The sequence below is a fragment of the Phocoena phocoena genome, chromosome 8, assembly GCF_963924675.1.
Source record: "Phocoena phocoena chromosome 8, mPhoPho1.1, whole genome shotgun sequence".
NCBI classification, from domain to species: Eukaryota; Metazoa; Chordata; class Mammalia; order Artiodactyla; family Phocoenidae; genus Phocoena; species Phocoena phocoena.
In genome coordinates, this window is record NC_089226.1 from 101,318,112 (window position 1) to 101,329,464 (window position 11,353).

At 46.9% G+C, this 11,353-nt stretch overlaps 1 pseudogene; it reads right to left on the minus strand.

Annotated features, from left to right (window-relative positions):
* LOC136127040 (solute carrier family 22 member 6-like) overlaps positions 1–9,166 on the minus strand; it is a 28,391-nt pseudogene extending 19,225 nt beyond the window's left edge.
* Positions 9,167–11,353: the final 2,187 nt, after the last annotated feature.

The following is an 11,353-nucleotide window of genomic DNA, read 5'->3' on the forward strand; positions in this document are numbered from 1 at the left end:
GTAGTTCTATTTTTAGTTTTTTAAGGAACCTCCATACTGTTCTCCATAGTGGCTGTATCAATTTACATTCTCACCAACAGTGCAAGAGTGTTCCCTTTTCAACTCATTTTAATTCAGCAGTTATTTAGAGGTGACGACTCTGTGCCATGCCCTTTGCTTGACCTGGGAAATAGAGATGAATGAGCCTTACCCTCAGGCCATTCTGCACCACTGTCGTTTCTTCCAATGGGTCACTCTCTGGCCTCTGGGCCTTGTATATTCTTTTTAAAAATAATTAATTAATTTATTTGGCCGCTCTGCTTGGCTTGTGGGATCTTAGTTCCCTGACCAGGGATCAAACCCAGGCCCCCTGCAATGGAAGCTTGGACTCCTAACCACTGGAATGCCAGGGAATTCCCTATTCTTTTTGTCTAGAACTCTGCCCCAGAACCTTACTCCTTTCTTTCTGTCTCACTTTTCGTTCAGTTCTGAGCTTAGCTGTCACCTCTTCTGGGGAGAGTTCCTGGTTCCCCAAGTCCTGATTGAACACTCCACTTCTGAACTCCCACATCACCCAGGATGGCCCTGATCCTAGCCTTTAGCAAACCAATTTGTAACTGCTTGGCACTCTCTCCAGTCAACTATTAACTCTTTGAGGCCATGGGTAGTGTCCTCTTGTTCACTTGTGTATTCCCAGTGCAGGATGTTACACAAATTAAACGCCTTTCAAGACTGTATTGAATGGGCTTCCCTGGTGGCGCAGTGGTTGAGAGTCCGCCTGCCGATGCAGGGGACACGGGTTCGTGCCCCGGTCCGGGAAGATCCCACATGCCGCGGAGCGGCTGAGCCCATGAGCCATGGCCGCTGAGCCTGCGCGTCCGGAGCCTGTGCTCCGCAACGGGAAAAGCCACAACAGTGAGAGGCCCGCGTACCGCAAAAAAAAAAAAAAAAACTGTATTGAATAAAGAAATGTTGAATTAAAGACTCCCTGTGTGACTGGCTTCTCTAAGCAACCCCACTCCAATCTCTGAGCCTTTATTTAGTTTATCCTTACAATGATCCCTAAATATCTAGGATGAATTCCAGCCCCCAATAATCAGAGCTACCAAAGAGGTCATGATCTTATCTTTTTTTTCTGCCCGGGGCACTGCCTACTCCAGGAGAGGCCCAGATAGGTCAGGATCGGCTGGAACAGGTAGACTCCACTTTGTACTCAGGGAAGGAACTGAGGTTTAAATTTGTCAGGTCTGCTGGTTCACTGGATCCCTGTGATTGAGGAGTCCCCACGAGCCTGGCCCTCCTGGGTTCCCTCTCACTCAAAGTCATGGAAGCGCTGCTGGCGCCTGACAGCCATGCCTGAGAGGAAATGGAAAGCGCAGTAGGTTGGGAAGTTGAGTGCGAAGGCAGCACAGGTCCCGGAGACTGCTAACTGCAGGTAGCTCCAGATCAGCACCTTCTGACAGCCCAGCCTGTGAAAGGAGGGGAAACCTGGGTCTGGAGAGCACATTGCTTGCTCCCCTGCCCCATGTCCCTGGCTGTCTCATCCTTGGTTCCCTGGGCAATCTAACAGCTGCTTGTAAGGCTGCCCACCTGTGCCCATCAGGTAGATGCTGAGATGGGAGATAGGGAATAATTGGGTGAGGGCTGGCATCTAGGGGACCTGGTGTTGGGAGGATCCTCGGGTTGCTGCTGTCCAGGGTCCTGACGCATCCAAGCATACCTCTGTGGAGAGAGCCACGCGCCTTCATCAGTATCATAGAGGGTGTGTTGAAAACAATCCACATACCAGAGCCCCACTTAAGGCCTGTTGGATATCTGGAAGGTAAGCTAGAAACTTGAATTTTTTTTTTTTTTTTTTTTTTTTTTTTTTTGCGGTACGTGGGCCTCTCACTGTTGTGGCCTCTCCCGTCGCGGAGCACAGGCTCCGGACGCGCAGGCTCAGCGGCCATGGCTCACGGGCCCAGCCGCTCCGCGGCATGTGGGATCTTCCCGGACCGGGGCACGAACCCGTATCGCCTGCATCGGCAGGCCGACTCTCAACCACTGCGCCACCGGAGAAGCCCTAGAAACCTGATTTTTAACAAGCTCCCAAGGTTTGGGAACTACTGCTCTGGGGTGTGGTTGATTGTTTGAAAGTTGGTCGATGGTGACTCCAGTTAGGAGACAGCCTTTTGTGAGTTTTTTAAAAAACATTGAGGTATAATCAACATACAACAGTATAATAGTTTTAGGTATATAGCATAATGATTCTATATTTGTATATATTGTGAAATGATCACCACAGTAAGTCTACTTAAAATACACCACCATATGTAGTTACAACAATTTGTGTGTGTGTGTGTGATGAGAACACTTAAGATCTACTCTCTCAGCGACTTTCAAACACGCAATACAGTAATAGTCACCACGCTGTACATTATATTCCCATGACTTATTTAGCTTATAACTGGAATTTGGACTTTTTGACCCCTTTCATTCATTTTGCCCACCCCTTACTCCCTGTCTCTAGCAACTACCTATCTGTTCTCTGTATCTATGAGCTTGGTTTATGTGATTTTTATTTCTGGGAAACCTATGCAAGCCTTATAATTTTGCAAAATGCATATGATTGTGGCTTGTATTTTATGAATAATAAAGCCGATTGTGTCTGCTGAAATGTCTGCTGTGACGTTTATAATATTTTTAGATATTATTCTTTAGAAAATTGCCTCCTGTTATTCATCCCATGATCTTTTTATGGTCTTGGAAGATAATCAAGGTTAGGGTATTAACACTGAGTTGCAGCTACTAATTTAACCCTCACCATAACCCCTATTTTATAGATGGAAAAACCAAGTCTAAGAGAGTTTGTATAACCTCCTCATGGGCACACAGTTGTGGCTGATCTGAGACTTGTCTCTAGCTGTTATTGGTTCCTAGGTCTTTGTTTCTGTGACACCCACATGTCACATACAAGGCAGAGTGGTGGGAGGTGACTTCTTCAGGATGTCGGAAAATCGGGATTCTTGTCCTGCTTTGACCACTTATTAGCTGTGTGACTGTACTTTTTAAAAAAGTAAACATTAACTATTTACGTTATACAATTATAAAGGTAATGAATTATCATTAAAGTTCAAATAATATAGTAATGAAAAGTGAAAAGTTCTCTTCTTTTCAATTCCACTCCTCAGAATTAACGACATCATTTTCTTGGGTTCCTTCTAGGCAGTTTGGGCAAGTTATCCAACATCCCTGAACCTAAGTGTCCTCATTGGTAAAATGCAGTTAATGGTACCATTCATGCTGGCTTCACAAGGTATTGTGAGGAGGAATTGAAATGAGGCAAGACCTGGAAAGTGCTGATGGACGGTTGTGTGATTCCTACAGACTTTCCAGACGTGGTCAGGCTTGGGTGGATCCGTCCTGTGTCCCTCTCTGGATTCTCAGGGATGCCAGTCTCCCCTCTGTGTCCAGCCTAGAGGGCTTATGCCTTTGCTCCTTGATCCAGCTTTGTTCACCACTGACCTGTCTGCCATGATCCCCAACGTCAAGCTTCCGACCAGTTCTCCTGCCATGACGATGGACTGACTCAGCTGTGGCAAGGTCTTGTGTGTGCACAAGAGGTCCCACTGTGAGGAAGGAAGAACTGGGGTCAAGGAGAGTTGGGCCGGCCCCACAGCAGCCCATTCCCTCTCTCCTGGTGGGCTGAGGGTCTTGGATTAGGACAGGCACATAAGGAGGGCTTGCCTCCCTAAGTCACACAATCTTTCTCATCATCTTCTCCTGGTGAGAATGATTCAAGTTATTTCAAAACATGTCAGAGGTATCTTTTGGGATGACAGCTCAGACTACTCGCCCTTTTCTGAACACTAACCCCTCACCCTCTTTCAGGGCTGTTTAACCTGTCCCTCCCCGGGTGCAGCTGAAGAAAACCGACCCTGGAGCTGGACAGAGCTAATTAGTTTTTTGTTTTTTTTTTAAAATATTTATTTATTTAGCTGTGCCGGGTCTTAGTTGAGGTGTGTGGGATCTAGTTCCCTGACCAGGGATTGAACCCGGGGCCCCCAGCATTGGAAACACTGCGCCTTAGCCACAGGACCACCAGGGAAGTCCCCAGGTTCGTTTTCTTACAAATTTGGAAAAGCGACTCAGAGAAGCAAGCTTGGTAAGGACACCCAAAGTTGGGGTGGGAGGACCAAGTTTGGAATGACGCGGAAGGGGAGCTGAGAAATCATGAGACAGAGAGAGAGTGGGAAAGGGAGAAGGAGAGGGAGAGGGAGAAAAAGATGAGGGAGGGGGAGAAGGAGGGAGGGGGGAAGGGGAGGGAAGGAGGGGCATAGGGGAAAAGAATGCAGTAATTTAGTCAGAGGGAAGTGGAGGTGAGATCTTAGTGCCCGAGAGGTGAAGATAGAGAGTTCAGCTCTTCTGGTTTTCCTCAACCACCTAATCCCAGTCTTTCATAAGCCTGGGCTCAAGTTCTTGACCTTGGGTTCTGGGAAATACCTTTGCATCCTTCCATTAACTTTCCATAAGCAAATTTGAGAGGGGTGTAGTTATTTGCAATCCTGAATAAGTGGCAATTGGATACCTCAACTAATAGTTTAAATTCTGTTGCTCTTTTTAATGAATATAAGAAAAAAAATTCTCCTTTTAAAAGGACTTCCTTTCTAGGTGGAGTAAAACAGCTCCACAGCCTGCAGGAAAATCATACTGAAATCAAAAGTCACACTGACGGATGTGACTTGAAGGATGTGACTTAAATCAAAATGACAACTAGGTGTGGTATTTCCTTTACATAAAAGCGAATTTTTGTATACTTTTGAGTGGATTTTAAAACTCATTTCTTTTGTTAACAGAAGAAAAAGGAAAGGGGGCAGGGATGACCAGGACGTTTAGGGAATGCTCCCTAAGATGTGTTAATATATATCCAAATGAATTCATCCTTCAAGTGGAATTACTTGATAATCTTGATTTGATTGGAGAGAAATCCTTATCTTATATGCCTTATTACAGGCAGACTTTTAATACCCTGTGCACACGCCATATGATGTAAAATTTGGGTGGTTGGCATTTGAACACTTTCTCCGAAGAGCAATGGACTTTATTGCTTCTTTATTCAAATAACTGCTATTCTGTAGTTCTCTGTGTTATCTGATATAATTTTTATTTTAAAAAGGTTTTGGGGCTGTGTCAGACTGGGAATTCATTTTTAACAGTACTTTAATGGAAACTTGTGAATGAAATACTACCGTGGAGATGCATATGGGACACACTGTAGCGTGGAGTTAGGGATATGATAGACCAGAACTGAGGAAGGGAAAGATGAGAAGCAAGAGGTGTAGGAAAGAGGTAAGAGGTCAGAGGAGCGCTGGAGGAGGGACGGACTGGGAGTGTGGGATTGGCAGATGCAAACCATTGTATAGAGGACAGATGAACAACAAGGTCCTACTGTGTAGCACAGGGAACGATATTCAATAACCTGTGATAAACCATCATGGAAAAGAATATGAAACGGAATATACACATGTGTAACTGAATCACTCTGTCGTACAGCAGAAGTTAACACAACATTGTATATCAACTATACATCAATAAAATTTTAAAAAATAGGTGTATCGATTTTAGAGAAAATGGAAAAATAAGGATTTGTTAAAAAAAAAAAAAAGAACCAAGGCGTGCAAAGAGAACAAAATCTGTATGCAGTCTGGTGATGAAATCTGGGTGTAGTCCAGAATAGAAATTGATAAATGAGTATACAATATGTACTCAGAAAGAATTTTTCTGCCTCTGTTCTGCCCTAAGGAGCTTGTCATCTGTAAAAGCAACAGTTGGATGGGGCTTACATCACCTTAGGTTTAGCACTGGCTTTTACTATATATATTCTCTTCATGTGCACCTGAGACTTGAGGATCGTATATTTGTGTGCTCCTGGGCCTCATGTATATAGAATTACTTTCTCAGTAACAGGAACCATAGTCTAGGAATAGGCGGTGGTGGATTTGAAGGAGACTCAGAGAACTGCTGCCTCGGAAAGCTCTGCACTGCTAACTTGATAAAGGCTGTGATAAACGACAGATGCTGTGAGACTGGCCTCAGGGGAAAGAAAAAGAGAAGAAGAGAAAACGAATGACAGTGGCACCAGGAATTAGAGCAGTGAAATGGTAACTGTCGTTCATCTGCAGGACAGAAGTGAACGGGAGACTCAGGCCGGTCATTCATAACAACTCATGCCCTCCCTGCCCTATAGTCATTGGACCCAGGGGTGGGCACCTGACCCAGGCCAGCAAATAAGTCTTTCCTAGAATTTTTCAAAGTTGAAGCGGAGAGACAGTTATTAGGAGTGAGCCCAGAATGGTCAATGGCCACATTGTGAAGGATCCGTGGCAGAGTCACATGCCCAGCATGCGAAGGAAAGTAAAGATGAGAGCCAGCAAGGGTCCTGCTCGCATGGCCCTGGTTCCCACAGCTCCTAGAGCAAGCCCTGCCTCTGCTCATCTCGTGGTTTGGTTACGGGAGCCTTTATACCCTCTCTTCATGCTCAGATTAGCTTGAGTTGAATGGCAGCCACTTGCAAACAAGAGTCTTGACTAATATAGTTCAGATAGAAGCTGCTGGTTATTACTAAGGATACCTTAATTCAGAAGAAAAGAAGAAGAGCTCAGACAGAGTTTTTATTGGAACCCAGAGGTAGCGTCTTTTTCTTATTATATGTATTTATTTTTTGCTTTGCATTTAGAGTGCAGAAGCATCCCTTTGGGATACTGGGCCATTTGGGAGTTCTTTCCAAGAGGCAGACTGAGACGTATCTTTCTCAGGTGACCCGTGCCATTGTGCCTACCAGATACAGCCATGTGGCCTGGGTGGAGTATCTTCACTGCAACTAAGCTTCTTGCTTATGCAACCCCTGATAACTTGTGAGCCGTTTCGTTTGCTTCACAACTCAGAAGGCCCAGCCTCACGTTAGGTTATGCATGTAAGCTGCCTATTATCCTAATGAAATGCTCTCCGGTGCAGCCTTTGGCATTATTGGCCCAAGGAAGAAGTATCCCGGTTGTGTTTATGAAATAGGCCTTTCAGTGCCCTATGTCCGTGTGTGGTGGTGGAGAATGGTCCCATTCACAGTGCCTGTTGGAAGAGGATTGGATTATTCTTGGCATCTCCCCACAACTCAGGAAAATTGTGTGCATCTGGCTTTGTCAGTTATTGAAACCAAAAATGATGAGATTACTACCAAGCCTCCATCTAGAAGGAGAGCTAAGGTGCACATGTACCCAGATTCTTTGTTCCAGAGGGCGAGAAATTTGAGCTTCGGATCAAACTGCCTGCTGTTTTGAACAGAAGAACAGCAGCCAGGTTGATAGTTCCCGGAGTATTGTCAGACTTGGAGAGCGGAGCGTAGAGTTTTAAGAAGGGAAATGGAAAAGCAGAATTGGAAGCCACACGTGAAGGTGGGTGGAGGGGAATGTCTCAGGATTTGGGTTGAGGCTGGAGAATAATGAAGAAGGTTTTTCCCCAGCTCTGCAGGGAGGGGATGGCTTGTGATGCCTGCATGCCCAGAGGGAGGACTAGCCATCCTTTGTCACCTTCTGCTTCGGCAGCTTGGGTCTGTCTAGTGGGAAGTATGGCTTAACTTTTATCACTTTCAGACAGATCCTGCATCAGGCGAGTTTGGGGGCCCTGCTCAACCACAGCCTCTTCTCAAGGCATCTTTTCTGCAGAGCCCTGACTAAAGGACAAGGGGCCACGTAATCCCACTATATTGTCCGTTGGCACGGTGATTAGATGAAGCGTGGACACCTGAGCCGGTTGCTGGGCTGGGGATGGGGCTGCTCACCAGTGTATTGAGCTGAGCCAATTGAAGCCTTTTCTGAATTAAGATTCACAGAAATGTTCTGGTTGGTGGTAGGCCCTAAATCTGAGGGGTAACGGATCAGAGCTGGGACCAGTGGCTGTCTTGCAAATGGGCACACAGACGAAATGGGGTGAGGAGAGAGTTACAGAGTAAGTGTATAAGGATGTCTCTGGTGCTCCAATCCCTGGTTCCAGTTTCCATGAGGCCTGGACACACTTTGCTTCCTGCCCTTGCATTCCCTGAAATCCCTTTTCTCGTGAGCTGACTTGAGAGAGCTTCTCTTCCTTGCAACCAAAAGATCATTGACAAGAACAGATGTTAAGAGCACGAGCCATGTGACAGCTACAAAGTGCAGAATTCAGCCGGATGAACCACTTAGCAGGCCAGGGAGACTCTACAGTCGACTGTGTGTGTGTTTCGGGGGAGGGGTGTTAAATCACTAGAGATGAAAGGACCCTCCCATAACCCTGTTCTCTTTCCCGTCTTAGTTCCTTGGCTGCTCTCCATCTCCTGGCCCCAGCTGCCGAGAGCTATTTCTAGATGAAGTCAGGAAATTGTTTTTGTCTCTAGGACTCTGAGCCCAGAATCCCCTGCTCAGGAACACCCTCCTTGCCCTCCACTATCTGCATGCCTCCTTTCTAGCTTCCTCTGAACCACCGCCCCACCTCCCTACCCTGTGGAATTGCAACCTCTCAGGGAAACCAAAGTAGAATATCAAACTCCAGTAATAGTATCTCTCTCTCTGGTGGAGGTGGAGGGGCAGGGAGCAGCTTTCTGCAAGGAGTTCCATAACCTCCTCTACCAGGAAGACCTCAACTCCAACCCATGTTCTCTTACCTGCATTTAGGCAGAGCTCTTCATAGCTCCAGGGTCTTCAGACAAACTCAGGTCAGGTTCACACAGTCTGTGTGCGTGTGTGTGTGTGTGGGGGGGATGGTAAGATGGGGACACAGGGGTTGGAAGGAGGAGGTCCAGGTCTCCTCACGTCAGTCACGATGGTAGAAGGGAAGGTGCTATTGTCATAGATCCAGCCGTGGGTGCAGGGCTCTGTGGCCCCCGTGCCGTTGATCTCTGTGCCATTGGGAAAGGATGGTCCCTGCTGAGGGGGAGGTGAAGAGGAGGCAGACCTTGGGCCGCCCCTGCCCGTCCCGGGGCAGCCAGGCGTCCAGCTCCTCGTCCTTGCTGAGGTTGGTGTCGGCAGGTGAGCGGCAGGGGTGGGTGGGGATGGCAGTGGTGAACTTCTGCAGGGTGTTGTGCAAAACCTTTAGGAGCAGGGTCACGATCGACAGAGTGGTCTGGATCTGCTGGAAGCGGCCCATGCGCCCCAGCCTGCAGCAGGAAGTCACTGAAAGCCATGGGGCGGGGTCTCGCAGGGGCACTGGAGCTGAGGGCTCTCCCTCCCACACCTGTTTCCTGTCTTTCGGTGCAGGGGGAGGAGACAGACTGCCCTTTGCCTCCTCAGCTCATCAGTTCCTGGGTCTGCTGTGGCCCTAAGTCACCTGAGCTAAAGACTAGTGTTTATAACTTTTTTCGAGGCACCAAGTTAAACTGTGACTTGAAAGTAAGACGTTCAAGTATTAAGACTCAACGGGTCAGTGATTTGTTCAAGGGGATCTAAAGGGCAGGTAAAGTTGGATGGGGTGGAAGAAACCACCTTCTTGTGAAGGAGGGATATGCGTGACGCCCCAAAGTTTGGTGGTATGACTCTCCCCACCCCAGGCCAGAGCAAGCGACCTCCTTCTTGGAGGAGATAGGAAAGAGCAGAGGGAGGCCCAGGCTGGTTTGAGCACAAAGCCCCAGCTGAATTCCCTTTTCTCAAGGCCACTTGGGCCACATGGAGTTGGGTAAAATCTCTGAAGAGCTCACATAGAAATGCCATTGTGCTGTGGTTGTCAGCACCCCCCAACCTGTGAGCACTGCCTCTGTGTTAATCCCAGAACCTGGGCCTTCAGCTAAGCCACAGCTTAACCTCCACTCAAAGAGTGAAGACTGGGAATTCTCTGGTGGTCCAGTGGTTCGGACTCGGCACTTTCACTGTCGGGGGCCAGGTTCAATCCCTGGTGTGGGGAACTAAGATCCAACAAGCATGACATGCGGCCAAAAAAATATATATATATATAATAAAATGCTTCAATTTGGGGGGCTCATTTCAACAAGTTTTGACAAATTTATACACCCATGTAACCACTATATAGAACATTTTTATCACCTCCAAATTTCCCGGTACCATACTCCAGATAGCTCTACCTAGTCTTAGGCAATAGATTTGTCTTTTCTAGAGTTTCAAATGAAACTGGCTTCTTTTATTTTATTTTTTATTTTTTGCGGTACGCGGGCCTCTCACTGCCGTGGCCTCTCCCGTTGCGGAGCGCAGGCTCCGGACGCGCAGGCTCAGCGGCCATGGCTTACGGGCCCAGCCGCTCCGCGGCATGTGGGATCCTCCCGGACCGGGGCACGAACCCGCGTCCCCTGCATCGGCAGGCGGACTCTCAACCACTGCGCCACCAGGGAAGTCCGCATCTGGCTTCTTTTATTGAGCCCAATGTTTCTGAGATCCGTCCATGTTGTAGTGTACCAATAGTTCATTCTTTTTAGTGCTGAGTGGTGGTTCAGCATGTGGGCACACCACAATTTGTCTATTCATTCACCTGTTGATGAACATTTGTGTTGTTTCCAGCTTTGGGCTGCTGCAAATAAAGCTGCTTCGATCATTTGTGTACAATGTGTGGACATACGTTTTAATTTCTCTTGGGTAAATGTCTAGAGGTAGAATTGCTGGGTCATATGGTAAGTGTATATTTAAGTTCGTCAGAAACTGTCAAATTGTTTTCCAAAGAGTTTCCAAATTATATATTTCCATCTGCAATGTGTGAAAGTTCCAGTTACTTCATGTTCTTTCCAACACTTTGTATGGTCCATCTTTTGAATTTTAGCCATTTTTAGTAGGATGTGTAGTAATATCTCATGGCCTAGTTTGCATTTTCTGCATGACTAATGATGGTGAACTTCTTTTCATTTGCTTATTGGCCATTCCATTTATTTTCTGTGGTAAAACGTATGTTCAGGGACGTCCCTGGTGGCACAGTTGTTGAGAATCCGCCTGCCAATGCAGGGGACATGGGTTTGATTCCTGGTCCAGGAAGATCCCATATGCCACAGAGCAACTAAGCCCGTGCACCACAACTCCTGAGCTTGCACTCTAGAGCCCGTGAGCCACAACTACTGGGCCTGTATGCCACAAGTACTGAAGCCTGCACGCCTAGAGCCCATGTTCCACGACAATGCCACCGCAATGAGAAGCCCTTGCTTGACACAACTAGAGAAAGCCTGTGCACAGCAACGAAGACACAATACAGCCAAAGATGAATAAATAAAATTTAAAAAAAAAAGCGCACGTTCAAATTTTTTTTTTTTGCCCATTTTTGAATTGGAGTAGTTGACTACTTTTTATTGAGTTGTGAACGTCTTTATATACACTACAGATTTGTGGAACTATGTTTGCATAGCTCTCTCCTCTCCAGAAGTTTGTCCTGCAAATTCTAG